Source organism: Plectropomus leopardus, chromosome 22 (genome assembly GCF_008729295.1).
Source record: "Plectropomus leopardus isolate mb chromosome 22, YSFRI_Pleo_2.0, whole genome shotgun sequence".
NCBI lineage: Eukaryota > Metazoa > Chordata > Actinopteri > Perciformes > Serranidae > Plectropomus > Plectropomus leopardus.
The window spans coordinates 16,880,081-16,902,665 of record NC_056484.1 but is presented as its reverse complement, the minus strand read 5'-3'; the positions used below and the strand labels follow the sequence as shown (position 1 = coordinate 16,902,665).

At 39.8% G+C, this 22,585-nt stretch overlaps 1 protein-coding gene across 1 annotated transcript in view; it reads right to left on the bottom strand.

The window, feature by feature from the left end:
- Positions 1–22,585, bottom strand: part of ahcyl2b (adenosylhomocysteinase like 2b) — a 56,686-nt gene that overhangs the window by 24,750 nt on the left and 9,351 nt on the right. The gene's annotated exons all lie outside the window — the stretch shown is intronic.

The following is a 22,585-nucleotide window of genomic DNA, read 5'->3' as shown; positions in this document are numbered from 1 at the left end:
TACTGCCAGGGAAAGTGACACAGGGGTTTGCTTTTTGCTCACACTCTTTGGGGCCTCTCTCAAAGTGCTACTGTGCACATTTTACATGCAAATTTATGCATAATAACACATAATAATACAGAGTTCCTAGGGCTTAAAGCCTCCTACAGACAGCGCACTTTTAGCAATCTTGTAAATTTAGTGCAAGCTACAATGTGCGACATGGATCTAATAAACTTGGGTATGACGTCAGGTTTGATGCATGCAGACTGCAAGATAACAACGCCTGAATCGCAGGTTACGACATATGGCTACAAATACAAAACTCTGTCAGCGTGCATCATCTATCTGTGCTGCTGTAGTGGTAAGAGAAAAATGAAAACAAACATGAATCTGGCCCTTGCTTTAGTGGCATTTATGCGAGTTGAAAAAATCTGAAGAAGAGGAGGAGGAGGAGGAGAATGTGGTCGCGGTTGTGGCTGGGGAAAAGACACCAACTTTGCGACCATAACTAACTGCCATTCTTGAACCTCTCTCATGCTACATAGGACCACTGTTTCATCTTTAGTCTAGGACTCCCCAAAATCGCAGTGTATACCGGGGTTTAAAGACTTTTGAAAGACTGATTTGAGACATTTTAAAACTAATTACATCCTTATTTTTTTTAATGACAAACTCGATTCTTTTTAAAAACTTTTAGGATCTGCAGGAATCCTGTTATATTCTATAGCTGGGCCTTGGCAAGTGACACAAAATCTCCAAAATTACAAAAATTACATTTTAAAAAGAAGCAAGAACAAAAGGTGAAATTCTCTGCTACTATTCAAGATCCCATCACTTATAACAGGACATACAGTCTTGTCAGAAATCTCTATTCTATAGAGCTTAATTTATTTCAAGGTAGTGAATGAGCTGATGTTCTCATCCACAGCCACTTAATAAAACCCGCCAGCCGAATGCTGGTCAGCTGTTCATGCAGCTTAATAACCTGCTCATGTCTCTCAGTATCTATCAATGAAGTGTGCTGCATTTTAGAGCGGTCACATGCTTTTATGATTTTCAAAATAAAAGATAATCAGTAGACACGTGTTATTAATCAAATCTGGATGACCTGAGCTAACATTACAATCATGACTTCATAGTAACCTGATGGGACAGGGCCTCCCAGAGAGACTCATTATGTGTTACGTAAGAAAGCCACTGAGGACAGCTTACGGAGACAGCAACACTCTGCTCCCGTACCAGTACACTGAATAGGTCTACATGACTCGGCAACACATAAAAAGCTCATTTTCCAAAACACTGGCTACTATTCTGAAAAGGTCATTATGTGAATTTCATTCAATCTGTCTAAAATTTAAAGAGCAGCTGGGTGCAGAAATGTCACTGTGACAACCGCAAGCCTCCTAATATTTACAACAGAGCTGGGTTTGGTTTTCTTTCATCTCTTGCTTTACATTGAAAACACTGAAGCGAATACTGTGGCAGACAAGAAGCATATTTTGGGCTGAACAAACAATCTCTTTTTTTTGTCAAATCAGCTGCAGAATGCAAACAATACTTGTATCTGTCACTCTCCTTCCTGCATCCTTTTTAAACCATTGTGACATTTTCGATCTTTAAACCTCCTCTCAGCCTTTTTAACCTCGCACTGCACTCTTTTACATTATGGATGGTGACTGATTGGGGACCTAATGACATGTGAATAATGAATGTTAACTCAATACCCCAATTAAGCTGGAATGTAGGGAACTAAGAGAAAGAATTGCAAAACCCTGGTTTTCTACTGGTGCAAAACAACAGTAGTAAGCAGAATCCAGAGGGGATGTGGGATACTGACAGTGAAGCCAGTTGTTTGCAATCCCACTGAGCTGGACTGTGATGGTTGGCAAGGATGACTTGGACAGCATGTTCACACTTGTTTTTGAGGCTAGTAGTCCTATACAAATACATGTGCACAGCACAGATAATAGTTCCTAATGTTGCTAAGCAACTATTACAAATCTGTTTCAAATACAATGCTCTTTTGCCACACACTAGCACTCTTAAGAAGTGCTAAAAACAAAAATTAGAATCTACCCTATCGTCCCTTCCCTTTTACTGTGTTTTTCATTGAAAGTATAAATACACAGACTCTGCAGACTCCCCAGTACTGGCTGAAATGTGATTGGTATCCAACCCTAATAGCAACGAAGTAGCAACTAGGAATATGGTGAAAGCTATGGCAGAAAATCCTGAGAGGCATCCAAGAAAAGTTTCTGAAATGGATGCTCCAGAAAAAAAAAGAAGAAAACTGGCGTATAGAGGAGGGATTATGTTAAAAAAGAGTGCTCCTGGGGGCAATGGGGGTGATGTGGCGAGCTCATCATAAGCACTCATCAACAGTGTTTACGTAATATCTGACACTGCCAGAGGGGGGAGACAAAAGGTCTGCACTTCAGCTTAAAGTAATAATTCATATCTTTAAATTCCAACGAGTAGCCCTTAGAGTGCCACTCATGCAAGAGGAAATGTATATCTGACCTCAGAGATCACAGACACGCACTCAAACACTTTGTGTTCCATCTGCTTATCCAACTTATGAGCCTATACTGTGATATCCATCACCATAAAATGCTTGATCTAAGTCTTGGCTCCTGCCATGACAAGCATGAACTCTTCTCTCTTCTGCCCCCCCGAAAAACAGTCAACAACCTAGCTGAGCGCCATGAGATGTGCGGCGCAGGGCATGGGTCTGGGCCGGGCCTGATGAAACAACACAAACCCCCTCTGGGGGAAGAGACAAGGAAAACAAACAGGCACAGATGTACTGTAGCAGCTAATGTGATGAGATATGATACTGCACAGTTTCATCACAGCCATTTAGAGCAGAAGCAGCTCATCCTGATGAACTGGCAGCTTAAAATCATCAGATATTATTGTAGTTGTACACAGATATAAGGTGTACAAAAGTGCAGTTTGTCACTAATTGTAAATTCTCCTATGAAGACATATTTTATATTGTTACCACTGTGTTGTCCTTCACTGATCAAAATATAAGAGCAGCACTTTTAGTTTTGCTCCCATTTTCCATTAGTTAAAATAAAAGATCCAATAGTCCTTTTGTGCACACAGAAGGCTTAATTCTCTCAGATTTTGTTCATTAAGTTAATTAATGCCATGCTAGTGAGCACTTTGCCAAAACAGTCCATAATCATCCATAATCGTCCTGACAGGTGGGGCATAACAAGATACTCAATGTTCATTTTGCTTCCATAAGCCGTCTCAAATGTCATTTCTGTGAATCTGGCACTATATCAACAAGCTTCAAAACCGCAGACCACATGTAACTACACCAGCTCATGACCTCCACATCCAGCATCTTTACCTGCAAGATTGTCTGAGACCAGCCACCTGAGTAGCTGATGCAATAGCTGGTTTGCACAACCGAAGAATTTCTGCACAAATTATAAGAATTCATCTCAGGAACAATCATCTCAGTGGCAGGCTCACTAGACCGGTTGGATGTATTGCCAAATTTACACAAAAAAAGGCATTAGAGATGGTACTTATGGCAGAGATATGAGCATGGTGGACATTCCTTTTGTGTGCTCGTGAATAATGAGAGTAAAACAAAAGTATTGCATTGCTCTTTTTGTTAATCTTATATAGCCATTCATTATCTCTTCATTTACTAGCCTACACATATGGGTGCCTGCAAAGTAAAAAGTTACCAAACCACATAATAATGTCAGATAATAAACCCTTTAATATGTTTCCCTATGTGAGCAACATCTAATAGCAGAGGAACAAACAGGAAGTCTGACAGATCAACGTACTCCTTCACACAAATTTGGGTATCTATTGGTTAAACAAACAAAGCATAAAACTGAAAACCATTAGCCACACATATTGCATATTAAGATATCTGTATCTGCCTCCAGTATTGATGCCCTGAGCACCACAAACACTCAGCATTACCTCGATGTGCTCAGATTCTCTGCTCCTCTCCATCGTCTTGAGACCCATCAGGTTACACACACGCCTCATTTACTTTCAAACCAAATTCAATCACAAACTCCAGTTCAGAATTCACAGGGATGCAGACGCTTCAGTGAAAATCATACAACACGAGAAAGTTCTTTCTGCTTCTCTCAACACTGTACCTTAACTTAGAGGCAGACAAAACAAAATATTAACTACAGACGCGGTAGCGTAAACAATGCAATGTGGGTGGATTTGGTTACAGGTACGATCTGTGTTTGTGTTTGAAATTTGAATCTTATATGACAAAGAGGTGCCACGCAGCCTTTTGCAAGAAGATTACAAATCTACTTTTGCCTTTATATAAAGATGCAAATATTGCAAGGTGAGAAATCAACAAGAACAAACGGCTGCAGGCCAACGTCAGGCTAAAAGCTCGGATTTGGTCGCTAAGGTTATCTGTCCTTAACAGGGGATCCATGTAATTCTCTTTTGTCTTCCACACAGCAGCTTGGTTAAATCACTCTCAAGAGTTTTCCAAACAAGAACAATACACATGTGAAGTGCAAAATGCTGAGCCCCCTCTGCATTTCAGCTGCACTCAATAAGCCTCTGGCATGACTCCAAGAGGAAAAAAATAATGTTTTGCTAAAATGTTTCCAAGTCTTTGCAAGCAAAATGAAATCCAGAGGCTGTCTAAAACCTTGGAAGATTAGTTTGAGGTTTGGCCGAACATCAGCTGTGAAAGTCAAACAGAACCTCTGATATCATGAATTCAAGTTATCAGGCCAAAGATAACTGAGCTTGAGTTTGACGATTGATGAGCCTGCTCTATCATTACACATTCAGTAACTAAGTGCACAGATGCCCGAAATCACACACATTTCTTTGGTTTGTGTTTAACCAGGGAGGGTTGAATGAGGACTCATACTCTTTTCCTAGCAAAATCTGCAACATGCCTATACAGACATACAAAAACACCTGCAAAGGCAAGTAACAGAGTGTCACTTTAATGCTAACCAGTGAGTGGTCCCAGGTTAGAGCAAATTTATACCAATCAGCCACAACATTAAAACCACTGACAGGTTAAGTAAATAATATTAATCACCTCGCTACAATGTAATGTTCTGCTGAGAATCCTTGGGTCCTAACATTGATGTGGACGCCACTTGACATGCACCACCTACTCAAACACCAAGTTACAGACCAAGTGCACCCCTTCGAAGCAAAATCACTCCTCGACAGTGATGCACAGGTAAAAAAAAAGCAGTTTGAAAACATCGCCATGGACTCAGGGTAGGGCAATTAGATTTTAGTAACTCATTCCCTCTTATCCTCTTTAGGGCTGCAACTAGTATATGCGCACTAATCATCATTCTATCCTTTCTTTGTTTCTGCTCCCATTAGAATTCCTGCTGGAGAACAACAAGCTCGTTCCTGTGTAAAACATGCTTTCAGCCAAATGTTTTACATATTAAGAAGGCTTCATCTCGATGTTGAAATTGGTTTCAAGACTACGCTGCATGTGTGTGTACTCAGCTGTAACTACAAGCTGGTTATGCGATGCTGAAGACATACAACAATGTCTTCACAGCTGTGGTGTCTGCAGGGCGTCCATACATGTTCCATGTGAAATATCCCTCTATGAAGTTTCTTCAGGGAGCATGAATATTTTGGTGGCTTAAAATAAAGTGATTGACTGACTGATTCCATAAATATAGAAATGCATTCATATATATCATCACTGTATGTGATTTTCCTGTGCTTACACAGCTTCTTTTTTTGAGTCGATCCATACCAAAAAGAGATTCATCATCTGTATGTTTCCAAACCTGTGTCAGAGGGAACTCGATCCTAATCAAACACAATGGGGTCATGGGATGAAGACCCCTGCAGAAACCCAACACTGGACCCCTGGATTGGTCAGCTGGGTCCGAGAGTCCACGCTCAACCCCCCGCACATGGAAACATGTCACTATTTACATTTGTTTGTGCAATTGTCTTGAGCCTGTGTGAGTAAAGCCAACCCCCAGAAACAGAGCTGGGCTTTGAAGCCAATTTGACAGAGTGACCAGCCATGAAATTACAATTTCCGGGTCTGTCATGTGATGCCATTGGGCCCGAAAAAGACTTTTTTCCCATAGACTTAAATTGTGAAAAAGACATCTGTAAATCAATGGATAACTTATTTTCTTTGGTGCATCAACCCTTCAGTATAAACAATTAAATCCTTTATTTAATCATTACGTCCGGAGTTATTTTCCTACTCTCATACCCATGAATGAACCTTAGACTGAGCGGTTGAGAGGCGGAGTAAAAGGAAACACTAGTACATTTGTTCTATGGACCACTGGATGTGAAATGCAGTTACTAATGATATTTCTAGGACTGTACCTGACCCATAATTATCAAATCAGATAAGGCTGTTCAATACAAATATTCGACAACTGTTTTTTTTCCATACAAAGTTTTAAAGTTTGATTGGGCTATTTCAGTGATAGGACTATCAGTGTGACAGTGACATTCATATAATATAGTAAACAAGCTAAATGCACTAATGACGGGTCTTAAATGTGCAACATTTTTTGCCAACACTAGATATCAAACAAAAGCCAGAGACTGTGTTGTATCAAGTTGCTGTGAGCTGTAAATTCACCACATCTAAGCAGGTGGTCTCTCCTCCTCTGTGCGGCTGCCTGCATGTCCCCCACTCTCTGTACCAAAGAGTAGGGTGACAGTCAAGAGCACTCACTCCGCAGTGAAATCTGGGGTCCAGAATGCCCGCAGAAGTACACAGCACTGAAAAAAAGACTGCTTGACTTTAAGCTTTGTCAGTCAACTGAGGGTCCGTGACTGTTGATCTGAATCTGTCAAGGGGCAGCCCTAATATTACGATATCCTCAATTTAAAACAAAATCAACTCCCATTTCAAAATGTTGATTCAATAGACATATTGCCCTGCCCTACTTGCTGTCTATGCTGACTATGATGAATACATCGAACATTGCAACAAACTCTATTGATTTCATTCATGTTTCTTTCTTTAGCGGGTATCACAATTACAAATTCAAAAGGGGGAACATTTTAGCAGTCAGCTATGACACTTGATACAAGAAGGCTTCTCAGAAAAATAATGCTTATCTCATAATACTGCATTTACATTGGATGAACTTATCAGCCTATTTAAAATGAAACTTAATCATTACCCTACATGAATATTCTACCATCCTACAGTCTCCTGGGAGACAGTAACTGTGTCGCTTGTTCACAGATTGCCATGTTTACAGAGCTGGGAAACCTTCAGGGAGGAACAGAAAGCAGCACACTGAGAATCACGCAGAGGAGGTTGCTGCTGGAAAGCTCTTGTGAAGCGGTAATGTACTAGAAAGAAAATTGAAATTTGATGATGTTCATAAAATGGCCCAGCTTGTTTTGGCTTCATTAACTACAGTCCACACAGACTTGAATTGTTCAGCTCTGCACAATCCAGCATCACCTTGAACTGGTCAACAAGGTCATAAGCTTAGTTATGTTTCTCCTGCCAGTTTCCCCGGGCTCACACGTTTCTGATTCATTTCTCTGTTTACATCACGCTCTGTGCTCATTTGTATTTATTTCATCTGAGCTTGAGGCTGCGGTTTTGTGCTTGGATTACTATACAAAGCAGGGGCCGTAAAATCAGTCATTCCTCCCGTCTCACGGGAGGCTCATTTGTTAGCTCTTCCATCTGGTGCCAAATGTCATTATACAGTATAAACAGGTATCACACTGATTTACAGATATTTGTATGCAGTGTCATATTCTACAGGAGTTTGAATTTTTGAACAACTGCTCCGAAGCATTACAGGAATGAGAGAGGACTGTGTTCGGTAATTTGAGGACAACAGAGAAGAGTGAGTGTCAGTATTATGAGACAAAAAAAAGACTTGTCTCATCATTAAATCATATTTAAAAACAAACAACAAACAAACATTATTCGCACCTCAATGCAGCCTTTCAAGCTGCAGGACATCCATAATTACTGTCCTGAAGACACAAGATCACACATCAACTTAGACAGCTGTCTACTGTTTCTATACCTCCACCTCAAAGAGCTGCCACAGAGCATCTAAGGAACATCATTCAACTCCCCTCCACCCAAACCAAAGAGCCACTGTCATCAGAGACAAAACTGAATGTGAGAAACCCTGTTTGTCTTTGTGTCAGATATACTGAGACCCCATGTGCAGCGAAATGGAGGCTCTTCTGACTGACATCTGATTGTGTGTGTGTGTGTGTGTGTGTGTTTTCCTGATTGAGAAACTCAGCCAGCAGCTGTGATCCTTCCATTATTGCAGTAAAGGCTTTTTATATTGAACTACAATTTGGACAAGGGCATCCTACAGAAAGAAATATAGCGCACTGTGTTGTTTTCCGTTTCTGTTCAACTGCTGAAGCCTTCTACAAGGTCATGAGACGGTGCAATGCAAAGCAAGATTGTTAGGACTAAGGATGTCAACAGTTCACCACTACCATTGACCAGCTATGCATGCCAGTTTTTTTTACTGCACTTCACACCATAACGGTCTGGTGGGAGCTTTCTAATAACCAAAATTTTATTTTATTTTGACCAAATGTTTGTTTACATAAAACATGACTTTTTTGTGAAGTCAAAAAACAACCCTTTTTAGAGTGGAAAACATGGAAGACATTGACCATGTTATATTATCATAAAGGTATCTATTTCCAACAGAGGTTGGAAATATCAGGCATTTCTGGCTGGTTTTCTGATCAACTTTGTGTTTCTCACTCTTTGTGTGAAATTCCACTGCTTGAATTCCATCATGACAAGTGTAAGAAAAGTAATGTATTGAATTGTAAAAAATAACGATAATGATAAGACTTTACAGTGCAATGTCAATAAAAAATGATTCATAAAATCCTACGTCCCAAGTCTGAGCATTTTTGAGACTTTTGAGAGATCACTTTAAGTCAATTTAATACCAATAAAGGCCTTTCTTTTATATAAACGAATTCAATGTGTTTTAAGACTTTTTGTGGATCCGCAGCAACCGTGAACAGCATTGCTGTGGAAATATTGCGTCCACTCTCTGGTTTAACAGGCCGCCCACTGTGTATGTGCTCAATTTTGAGTTGCAAACGTCCTTTAGCATTATTAATTACTGTTAGCATCAGCAGCAGTGCCAGTCGTTGTGCTAACACAGTTAACATTACTAAAGGAGTTTTGCACCTAAAAATAAAGCAATGAGCGGCAGCGCTAGCTAACTCCCACCTGTCCTGAGTGGTGCGCAGTGCAGCGGGGCCAAGGCTAGCTAACCAGTGGAGACCAGAGGGCGGAAAGCGGGCACCATGTTTCCGCATGTTAACACACATAGCCAGCCATCTGTCAGTATAGCCAACATTTATATCAAAATTAAAATTTCATTATCTCTAAATAGTAGTTTGTGTCTTTTTGTTGTTGTTTATTTCTTAAATATCAACTGGTTAGTAAACAGTTAATGGATGTCGGGTTATTGAAAAAAAAAAAATTACGGAAATCGACATCCCTAGTTAGAGTGCTGATATTCATAGCATAGTTAATCAAAGTACAAAGACATTTTGAGGAGTTATTTAAGCATCCTGACACATTTTAAAAGCTATTAACATTTAACACTGAGCTGGTTTCACAAGACCTACGGGGGCTATGATCCACTATTAAGAATTTATGTTTCTCTGCTTCATGGTTCCCATACTGAGCTTTGAAGTAGCTGCAGAACAGCGGCTCCTCATACACATTTTAGATTCCATCATTTGATGTATTAACACTTCTGTCAACATCTCTCTGTATGCCTGTATCTGAATCAGGAAAAAGAGAAGCAGTAGAGGCAAACTAGGCCGGGCCAGCAGAGACCTGTTGCAAGGTCCTTTGTGAGGAAACCCAAAGGGAGAGAAGGGAAGGAAGTACTCTCCATCAGCCCCTTTGGGAACCTGGCTGTTTATACATCCTCACAGCGGCTGCCCTCTGGGGGAACCCAGCCTCCTGCTGCTGGCAACGCAACCTGAGCTCCAGCCAAAGAACAAATACAGAACAGGTATATATGCCAGGAGTGGGCATTAAAAAAACCCAAAACCTATTAATCATTCTAGTTTGTGCATTTTCTGTACTGATTCATTATTAATCTTGACATAAATCACATCCTGTTGTTTCAGCAAGTTGAACCTCGTGACCACAGAGCAGAGAGGCAAAGAATGGCCAGTGTGGGTGCCTTTGATAAATACTTTCTTGGCATTGATTTTCAAGCAATAAATGGTGTTAAAAAAAACCTGACAAATTCTTGTTTATCGCTGGTGTAAATAATATAAATGTCAAATTAAATTTAAAAAGACTTGATTGCTGCATAGCATTAAAAAACGATAACAACAACAAAAATGCAGGGCTAAGATTTTGTTTAAAGAGTGTGTTGAATGTGTTTTCAAGACTGCATCAGAAAGTAAGGTACACTGGACCAAAACACAACGTACCAGTGACCCATGTCACCCATTTGAATGTTAACTGAAAACTTGAATTGCTACTACAGTGTGTTAAGTGTTGTGTCAACACCTGCTCCGTTGTGGGAAGCTAGCACTGACCAGGAAATCTCATATTACCAGACAGAAACAAAGTCTGGATCAGTGACGCGAGAGTGATTGTGTTGGCAACAAGTAGCTCAGTCAAGCTTGTGATATGTTTTACATCCAGATAGACAGGAGTGAAGGCAAAGCAAAAGTGTACTATAACACGCAAGACCTAAAATTTGTGGAGAAGTCTTCAGGTCATTATGGTTTTTTTTAAAAGACAGCTGCTAAAGTTCCTGGTATTCCAACCAGCAGTTTTCACCAGAATATGGCCAGTGTATGTCTTAAACATTTTTCCATAGTGCCTGGCAGAGTATCAGGCCACATGTCCATATGATGATAGCTGCAGAAAAGCTGATGATGACTAAACAAAAGTTAAAAGGAGAACACTCGGGCAAGGAAGATGAGATGGCCTAAGTGCATGGTGGGGGGGGGTACACTCTAAAATCAAAGTGCCAATGGGCTTTTAATAGCTTTATGTTTGGATGACGTCTGCCTAAAGGCCAGGAAAAGTGAGTGATAGAATAAAAAAAATACTGCAGGGAGAGGGAAAGAGGAACGTGTCTTGTTAATGGCTTTACGCTATAAACAAATGTCTGGAAATATTCTCAAAGCTAAATCCTAAAAGTGTTTTCGCCAAGCTGTCCCAAATCTGGGAGTAATTTAGGGGGGAAAAAGACAGGCCTACAACTCCACAAATCTTTTGAAAGGGTGGTGAAAAGAACAAATGGTCTGTTTGCCAAGAAAACAAAATGATTTTCAACATAAAATACTATTAATCCAACACTGAAATCAATCAGAATGGGACTTTCTATAAAAGTCTCTAATATCATTTGTCGACAAAAATAAGTGCGTATATGCAGGTGTTTTCAAAGTAGGACACGCAGGAGGACATCAGTCAATACACCCAAAATAGCATGTCAATTAGCCATAATAGCTAGAAAAAAAGACAGAAGCCGCAAAGCTGTTACTTACAGTTGTCAGATGAGCTTGTTGTTGATTTGTGACATTTTCTTTAGCATATCTGGTACTGGACTTTAGGGGGTCATCTTTGCAACGTTTGACGATTGACTTACCAGTCATTCATTTGACATTGTTCTGAGAGACAGCGCAGGGCAACCTCACGGACTGAGAGAGGTCAGCCCCTATGATTGAACCTTTTCCCACTAAAGACAAAAGCCAGATGTTAGTGGGGTTTTTTGCCCAGTGGAAAGGGGGCTTAAGAAGGGGTGAGGGCCTTTCAAGCCCTGCATAGATAATTACTATGTGTTGAAAGGGGTATTCCAGCAGTTGAGCATTGCACTTCCATTAAGATTCACAAGGGACAGAAGCACAGATATGAACAGGGCTTATCATGCATTCATTGGGCCCTGCCACAATGCAAACATCTGCCACCACATATTGATTTGCACAGACGGAGAAGCAGAATGTCAGGTGCAGACTAAGTGAAACTTAACTGGTTATTGTGCTGGGTCTAAAAGTTTGCTTTCACTCGCCTCTACAGCAGCTACCGCTGTCAGTCCATCCATCGATCTGATCTGATCAGCTCTGTTGGATGGACTGAGCAACAATCCACCCTGCACTGTATGCAGACACATGAAAATGTTTGAATTTAGATCGGGGACACAGAATTATAAAGGAGACACACAAGCACAAGACGCCAAGAAATAACAACAATTTCAAGCACCCCATAGACCGCATTCACAGACACACTAAAATGTCCGAATTCAGAGAGGGGACACAGAATTGTAAAAGGGACACACACACACACACGCACACAGACAAGACACCCCCTGTTGAAATACCCTGAGTTTTGGTCTAGAGTGTTGATCAAGCTCCCAAAACACTGAAACCTACATTTCCCATAATGCAACTCATTTGTTTCTATCATTAGGCGGAAATGACTTGGCAGTACTTTTACAAAAAATGGCATGTCTTTTGTTTTGTGCTATCAATATATTGTGCGAACTCCTATTCGCACATACAGTACATGCATGCACTGATACACACACACAGACAGAGGCTTGTTGGCAGTCACCACAAAGTGTTTACTCCTAGGGGCAGAAATAAATAGAAATGTCTCATTCCATATGAGAAGGATAGTGCAAAGAATCCATTGACAGCTAAGAGCAGTCATACATCTTGATGGAAAAGCATACTGTTGACATCTCTTGCTACCTGTGTTTTTGGCCTTGGCTCTTAAAGCAGCAGAAGCCCCTTTTGTTCAGCCGTCTTTCAGGCCTATATGAGAGGCTACTGGACAAAGTAACAGATGTCTTATTTTCCAGATCTCCCACGCACAGCACTCTGTGGAGGACGTGCACTTGTTCGTGTTTTCTTCTCCCTTCATTTTGGTCATTTCTCTCCTCCCTCCTCCTTTCCCTCATTCTTACTGCCGGAACATTTGTCCTTATACAACGTGACAGTCTGGAGAGTAGACCACAGTTTATTATGCATGTTTTTAGGAAGCAGTTGGATGGCACATCAAAGACTTGTGGACTGAGGACATGTTTCTTTGTGCTTTCAAATGCTATTTCTGGATTACTATTGTGCTTGTGTACAAGAAAAACTAAAATAGACTGTAGCAGACAGAGAAGTGCCCATGTTTTTCTTCTACCATCTTTCTATAACTGCTCCACATACACACAGTCTCATCTTTTCACAACTTTCCTGCATCCCTAATTGAAACTAAATCAAACACAGACTCAGCTAACCTTGGATACAGTGCCCTCTGATTCAACTCACAGCATCGATGTCTGAGCATGAAAAAAAGTACAGCCTGTGCTGCACACTGCCTCAGACTGATAGCAACAAGGAATTGATTGCCATCCTTTCACAAGCAGGGTCAAAATGCAGGTTTTCTACATGTAGATAACATTGTTATCTGATGCATCTCACCATAACAGAGCTGACAGGTTTCCAGGTCTTGACAGAGCACACTGATGCCGAGTGGCACACTGGCTGACAATCCATTGCAGTCAAGTATTAGACAGTCTGTCACACCCAAGGCCAAGCTGCCCGTGTAAGACGACTGTCTTTACTTAGACACAAGAGCAGCAGATTTGGATTTCTTGTTTTCAAATTTAGAAAGTGCTTTCAACCTCTTTAATGGGCTCATGTATCCTTACATAAAAAAACCCAAATATTTTTAATAGCATCTCAAATAGGACACATCTTCTTTTCAGTGACCATCTGTTTTAGTTAAACAAACAAACAAAAAGGCCAGGCTTTTCAACTATATGACATGGCATCATATCTTTCAATATGTAATATGCAGATGTTTGATTAAGATCTTTTGTGTTTTTTGAAGTTGATTTGCATGCAATCTGTTTTGCAAAGTGTCTTTTATTGTTGGTTGATATTTTGTCAATAACAATATAGGTTGTTTGTCCCCATAATGACATAGCCTATTTTACCATTCTAATGTTCACATTTTTAAACATGTCCTTAACATTATGACACTGTCTCCATTACACAAAAAAAAAATAAAAAATCCAGGGGGTTGGCTTTAAATAACTTCTTTTGTTACTAACATAACACTACAAATGTCATATGACAAACGTCATATGTGACATCACATACCCCCCACTCCTCACACTACAGGGCCTCTTTCAATCTTTATACAACATTTTATAGACATCAACACTTTCTATACAATGCGACCTCTTTTCCTTCTCTGCTACTGTAATAATTACTAGGGCCACTAAAGGGCACAACTATTTAAAAAAAAACAACGAGCTGCTTGCACAGTTAACCTGTATGGTCATTTTTTTCAGTGAGAGCAACTTGATATTCACGATTATCGAGATAATGAAAATTCAACACAATTATTTTTTTCCGATTTTGTTTCTGTGATACACAATATGTGTATTGTCACACACCTATTATTGAGCTAAAAGAAAATGCATTAAAAAAATTTCTGTCCTGTTACTTTAATGCATTTATCCACATTATACTGGACAGACAAAGAACCCTGACTTCAGTTTCATATGCCTCTACTGTTGTGCAGTAGGTGATCATTTAACAGTTCTTGACAGTTTTCCTCACAGTCCATTAAATCAGACTGGCCAGCAGTTGGGCAATGTGCATGTTTATCAACACCATGTTCACCTTTTGCCTGAGTAATGCCTAATTTTGCGCGTCACTGGCACTTTCTGAGTCACAGGTTAAGTTACTGTCTAACGCATTTCAAACACATGCAGGCAGTAGAGTCCGCTTTGCTTTGATTATGAGAAGCTGCTCTGTCGGATTCAAGGTATAAGCAACAGCAGCAAGAAAAACTCTTGATATTCAGATTTTAGGTGGAAACAATTGCTCTCGGAAAAAGCCAGCACCATGGCCTAAAGTCAAACCACAGGAAAGACCAGAGTGACACTTTGCTGGACAGACACAAAAACACGCAAACAACTCTGGCAGAGAAGCCTGGCTCTTAGTGAAATGACTGTGTAATTGTTAAGCTCTGGCAGCCACGCAGATGGAGGGATGTAGCGGCAAGTAAAAACAAAAAGGTGCTTGGGCTAACAGAGAGCAGCACAGAAAAGAAAAAAGAAACGGACTGAAAAATTAACACGTGCATCTTCACAAGTGCATCCACGGATTACTAATGCATGCCCTTCAGTGTATGCCTCTGTGAAACGGGTATAGATGGGGGATGTGAACCAGCTGTTATGACCTTGACATACCATTTATATAAAGGAGCCAATATGGTGGTGTGTCCCACTACTGGACTGCAAGTACATGCAACTGTCTGTAGGACAATTGTGCAACATATGAGATACAACAGGCTGCTAGAAACAGCTGCACACTCAGAGAGGGACAAGAAATATAAAGGTGCTCCAATCGTGGCTCAGTCACCCTCCACTCGTCCAATAGTTCAGACTTTCTGACCACTCTGACCAATAGAAAGATGAAAAGAGGAAGCAGCTAGTGTGAGATGGTGTGTGTGAGTATGCGTGTCAGAGAGACAGCATGCCGCCCTTAGGGGGGGCTGTGATGTAAGAATGGGCCCTGATGATTTATATACACAGACAAGTGCTCAGACTGTAAATAATGGCACACATACACACACACTCGCAGTCACGAGTCACGCACACACACATTACCATGCAAACACTTGGTAGTTGCTGAGCCCACACGCAATTACCAGTGGCTCAACACGTGCCCACACATACAACACATATATATATTGCCAGAGGCTTCACTTCACTCAGAGCAGCCACGTCACCAGCAGCAGCACCAGAGGAAGTCATCCACTGCTCTTTCACTCTGAAGTCTAAACACAGCGTCAGCATATATGTGAAAGATCATGCATTATACACAGATGAGGGGCTAACAGCACTAGTACCTGCTGCATTACAAACTGGTGGTCATGCTCAACAAATGTCTGAAATGGGACCAGTAGCGCTGCACAAATTCTTGTGTTTTAATTAAAATCTTGAATGCTTCTTTTAATCTATTTGAATCATAAACCAAATAACTTCTGCATAAGTCTGGGCAATATTTTATCAATATTGTAATATGAGACTAGCAGCATTTCCCACAAATTAATTTATTTTTGGCAGGCTTCCACAATTAAAACATTTGTCGCCACAATACAATTTTGGAGCTGGACTGCTCATTAGGAGTGGAATTAATACCGTTCGGTTATTTGTAGCGCACTCGAGCCACAGCATAGCATCTGGCGCATTGAGAGGAGAGTTAAACTTAACCGTTCATTCTGCTAGGTCTAAAAGTTTGCTTTCATTTACAAGCAGCTGCTTCTCTCACCCTTCGATGTGATCTGATTAGCTATGAACGGATCAACAGATCAAATATACTCCCCACAAGTGGCAAACTGCTGTGGAGGAAAAAAGAAGTCTTAGACGGCCCTGGTTGCGCTGCGCTCATGATTTTTTTTTTTCATCAAAAGTCACATTGTGTAAATCTTTTGCTAGGGCAGCAACAGTTACACGCTACAAAAATCATCACAAATGGTACGATGGTACAAAATACCATGATACGAATTGCCTCTAAAAGTATATATTAATAGACCTTAATAAGACAAAATAAGAGCCTTGCTTACAACATTAAATGATAACAGACTTAAACACCAAAACACACTCAAACTCACTTTTTATCACTGAAGCAGCAGTGATATCTCTTGAGAAGGAATTTCTCAAATCATTTGTCAGACAACCTGTTCCTCTTTGGAGCACACTAGATGGCAAGGCTATAGTCCAGGTTTGAGGATTTTTTTCTATCCTCCCATTATGGATTAGGGTTAGATAATTGTAGAATGGTAATGACATAACTGTTTGATTGTTGAGTAACTGCAGTGTGAGTACAGAATTTAGGAACAGTAACCTGTTACATTGCAGACAAATGCAATGTGATGTAATGAAAATCTTGTAACAAGGAATTCCATGGTTGAAATACTTCATTAATAAAAGCAAAAATATGGACTTCATGGTTATGCTAAATGAAAAATCACAGGATCACTAAAGTTTAAAGGGTTGATTGTGTGGGGAAACATGAACGAGTGAACAATATTTAGTGTCAATCCATCTGCCAGTTGTTGAGATATTTCAATCCGGACCAAAAATGGTGGACTAACCACGCATAAAGCCATGGTTAAAAAAATGTTGAGCTCTCGCTCTTAATTGAGTACCCTAGATTTCCAATTAAACTAGCTACCTCTGGATGGATCAAACCGAATGCTACAGACCTGAATAATCACAGTGCTGCTATAAAACTATGGAAAGTATGCATGGCCATCTACACCAAGCACTGCCCACGAGAACAATCCCTGTCCTTCTGATATGGTCTGATAGTCACTGTAAAAGCCAGGGACACTGATACCAGAGGAGAACAGGCAATGAATGATGGGGCTTAGTGACAGATTAAATCCTACCTGCTTTTTAACCGAGAGGGGGGAGAGGAGAACAGCCAGCACACTCAGGGCTTTCTGTAACTTTGCTCTTCTTGTTCACATGCCTTTCCCTTCTTATCTGCCTCTGAGTGGAGGAAGAGTGCCAAAACTGCAGGCTTCACATGTCATTCAAGGACGAGTTTCAGCATTCGTTAGGTTTCTGGTTCTAAAAATGTAATTTGCAAATTTTTTGGGACAACTACGACAACTACAGGTATAGGGGTTTCCCCTAAAAAACATATCAAACTTCCCTCTAATTATTACACTATGCTTGTCTAATCTAACTATATTTTCTACTCTCATGTATACACACAAGCAAACTTCAGTTGTGTAACAGGGTATTGTTGTCCATGTAGGCCAAACTAGGACACCGTTCTGAGCCCCAAGGCTTAGTGATCACAGTTAATGACCCTGGCAGCAAAGTGATCAGCATTACTATTGATCACACTGTTTAAAAAGCTGTTGTTTCAGACTCTATATTGCTCTCAAACTGAGAAAAATGAATTAAGCATAGATGATGACACTTAATCCAGTGGCGGATCAACAACGCAAAGGCTTTTTCATGAATTACACAGCACGCTGTGTATCTGTTTACACATGCAGTCATCCATCTCCACTACTTTTCATCATATTGGTTTTTTTTATATCCACTCCAGCTCTGACAAGTCAAATCCTTTCATTAAAACGAACAACAAATGAATTATTAATATCAGTCATTACGCTAAATGAAATAAGCTTGAATGCAAAATCAAAGCCCTTACGATTTAACAGCAACTTAAGTCTCTAAAATTAAGTGGTACATTTCTTGAATTGCATGTTTGTGTTTCTTTCTTCCCTCCTCTCCAGTTGCCAAAAATAGCGCTCTCTCCCTCTGGGGAAGGTATAATTACATCAAAGGCACACAGAAGGGGGTGATGCTGGTCTATTTCTGAATAAACTCATTACAGGGTCAATGATCTACGTTTAATTAGGAGTGTGAAGCAATTCTTCATCAGTTATTAGGTAGGATTTGGATTTTTTTTCTCTCAAATCCTCTTGACAAAAGCTCTGGATCACTTTAAGGTGCAATGTGAAGAAATGCATAGTTTAAAGCTGCTCATGTTAATATCTTTACATCAACAACGGATCAAAGGACTAAGTTGTATTGATGAACCCACAGACAATTGTAATTAATCCTGCAGGTCTACAGGACTTTTTATCCTCTTTCAGGTCTTGGTTTTGGGTCACTGTTAATTAGCACTGATCCAGCTGCAGCCAGTTATCAGCAAAAAAGTTCTGCTAATCCTAACAATCCAGCACCAAACTAAACAAAGTAAGCAACTAGTGAAAATAGTGGAGCATTTAACTGATAAAAAGAGCCCAATATTTAACTAATAAATTGGTAGATACCAAAAAAGAGCAAAAATTGAGCAAAATATTAAAGCAATATGCTGATATTAAATTGATTTCTCTTAAAGAAAGTAAACTGGATATCATTTTAAGAGACAAGAGACGGACGATAAAATTAGCTGAAGCAGACGACGTTGCCATTCAAAGTAAAAACGTTTTATCTTTTTGTCGTTCTCCATGACAGAATTTACAATTAAATGTTACAAGGCAAAAACATGGGTGATCTGGACGATACCAAAAATATCGATTCTTGGTGTCCATGTATCAATACAGTATTGCCATACAATATATCATGATACTATGCTCTATTGATTTGTCCCCCACCCCTAACATATCTACAGTCTGCCTGGTTACATGTGACACAACATTAGTCATTGTATCCGCTCAACTGGTGATTATTTATTAAAAACCTCATTGTGCAATTATTTTGTGAAAGCACCAACAGTCCACCCCACAATATTGTTGCAGTGTTGATATCAAGATATTTGGCAACAAAAATTGCATTTTTTAATTTTCTCCTTAAAATGCATTCGTAGCTAAAAGGAGAGTGAAAATTCAACGACTCCAACAGAATGATAATGTTGCTTTATGTGTGTTGGATGTGTACACATATATACACATATGAGGCTAGATGTATCCATTTCCCAATCCTAAGATGCCTGTGTCTGCCAGGGGTGGGTGGTTTGGCCTGACTAATAGGAAGCGGAGTAGACGGATGGGTGTGTAGAGGTTCATTTCAGGCTTTGTGAGAGCCCTTTTGTGAGGCAGCACTTTTTGAACACAATGTTGGCCCTTTGTTCGCATGCAGTGCTTGAGTATGGAGCTGCATTCCTCGTCATGCTGCGTGGCCAGTTCCGTGTTAATGTCCACTACTGTCTGCTGATCCTCATGTAAACTCAAAACACTGTGGGCTGGTAACTGAACCGATGGGTTTAAACTTTCACGGGATGCTGGCGTCTTGTGGACATAAGTTCTAGGAAAAGTGAGCGCTCTCCTATCTTTTACTTTCATTTCTTGAACAGTGCTGTTCCAAGAACCTCTTAAAAAAGCCTTCTGATGGAAAGATGTGTAACTCAATGAGCTGTACAGAGTCAGTGATAGCAGGCTGTGATGATGAGGCAGGAAATGAATGTCAACCGGGGAGTCACAGATGCACATTGAGTGTGGGTGGTACACTCAGGAACAGGGAAGCGCAGACTCTGGCACTGCCAATACCAGCATTAAAACAGAGCACCCACATCAGAAGACCAAATCCTAAAACCCTAGAGCTACATGCCAGAAACCACAGCAAAGCTGCTCTATTATCTGCCTTAGGATAGGTGTTAGGACTCCAATATACTAAATGTGAAAACTGATTTTGGCATGTAGAGTAGGACCCTCAGAGCTCAGTACTCACTGTTATTGGAAAGTCAAATAACACAGCTGACATCATATATGTATCAATGTATTTCCGAATATATCGGGAAAGGAAAAGTGTAGTGTAATGGCAGGAATTGACAGATTCATATACACAGGAGCTAGCAGGTAGAGTACAGCTACAACACCATAATGTTAGGTTAACTGATTGTTTTGAAATGTCACAAAAAGGTCTGATATAATTAATACAAGAGCTACTGGCCAAAAGACAAATCTCTCTGACATTTAGGAAATTGCATTAACATTTGAACATGGGTGCATTTCAATAGAATTAATTAGTGCTGATACAATAGTTTTGCTAGATATTGACTTGACTTTGCATCTCAGCAAAGGCACAGCTGAATACACTAAGTGGCACTCCAACACACATTAGACCTTCATTTGTATGCTCATGTAAGTACAGTTCATCAATGGTTCTTAACCAGGGGTCTGGGGACCCCCAGGGGTCCTAAGGGCAGTTCTAGGGGGTCCCCAGGAAAATGAGAAAAGTTTATCTTCACAGTTTAATTAACAATACAAGTGAGTCCAATGCGACTATGAGTCATAAAAGTGACAATTCTGACGATAGGTTTCAGTTCCTTTATAATTATTTCCTCAACCTTACTTTACAAAACAATTCTAGTCTTAATCATATCTAACGTGGTTTTGTATTGGCCAGAATTTGGCAATACAATATGTGTCATGATATAGGGGTTATGATTCAATAAACTGCAATACTGTAAACAAGGGATTTTTGGTAAACCCACATATGCATGTGTACTATCTGAGTTTTTAAAAAAAAAAAGTCAGCGGGATCTGAATTTGTATTTATTACATTAACATTTACCATCATAGCATTACTATTTTTGAGCGCTGAGCAATGGAATTAAGATTTTTCATATCAATAAAAAAGAAAGAAAAAAAAGGAAATTTAAAAAAATTGTCACATGACCATGAATATAAACCTCAGTGTTCCTGCTAAATCTATAAAATATCGCAAATCATAGTATTGCAATACTCAAGTGTATCGATATTTTCTTACACCCCTAATACCCAACAACCCAAATCTTTTCAGATGAAACTTAATTATTTGATGCATCGCGATTCTCTCTTGAAAGAATATGCCTGAATGGAGACAAGTAAATAATGCAATTTTTTTATTATGAAACAGTGAATAATCATAATCATATATAGGAATCAAAAATTGATGAATCAAGACGATTGATAAGAGTTTGTTATTTGCATCCTAGCCCTATGAATCATAACTGCATTGTGAGGTGCCTAAATCTTCCCACCACTAATACCTTGTTGTATTAGCAGCATACTTCACTAAATTACACAATAAAAGCAGCTGCCTTTAATATCTCGACAGTAAGGCTCCAACTAACAAATATTTTCACTGTTGAATAATCTTTCAATATTTTCTCGATTAATCACTTAGTTGTTTGGTCTATAAAACATCAGAAAATGGTGAAAAATGTTGAAGCTTGATAACATTCTCAAAATTCTAGTTTTGTCCACAACACAAAAATATTCAGTTCAGAGGAATAAAGAAACCACAAAATAAAATATTCAACTTCAAAAAGATGCATTCAGATATTTTTTTTTAACCTTTTTTTTCTCTTTTTCTCTTTAGAGAAATACTCAAATGGTAATCATACTGGTTGGTGATTAATTGAATAGCTAATAACTAACTGATTAATTGCTGAAGCTTTACTGGACAATCCACCCCAGTATTTGCATGTTTTTATTATTATAAGGTTTGCTCATATGTTGAGATGTTGGGAGGCTGATAAATATTTGCTATATGAAAAATATTTTTCCTAACGATTCTGAGATCAAGAGAAACTTGTGATATCAAATCCAATCAGGCAGCCCTTCAGCAATGTAGCTGCTAGAACATCCCGTCTGGAAAGTGATGAGGAGATCACTATCTGGCACCCCAGAGGTGAGAGAAACTCAAACTGGCGTTAAGTACCAACAGTCCATTTCCTGAGTCGGCCTCTGTGGCACGGATGAAGATGGTTAGGAAGGTGCGATCTCACACTAGGCTTTGCTGTGTGGTGCTGAGATTTACAGAATGCACAGCACATGAACACAATGAGACTGTGAGAAAGCTAGACCGGGGCTCAAAAACAAAAAATAAAAAGGAAGTGGAATGCTGAGGGTAGTTTGCAACTCAGAGGAGTAAGTGATGATTTTTTTGTTTAAGTAGTGTGTCAATCCACTTCATGAAGGGTACACACAGTATTGTTGAATAGTGTGACTCAAGGCAAACAAGAGCAGCAGAAGTCAAGGGAAGCAGAGGCAAAACTAAGTGTTGTGGCACGGTAATTTGAGGAAGAGGAGAGCACCAAA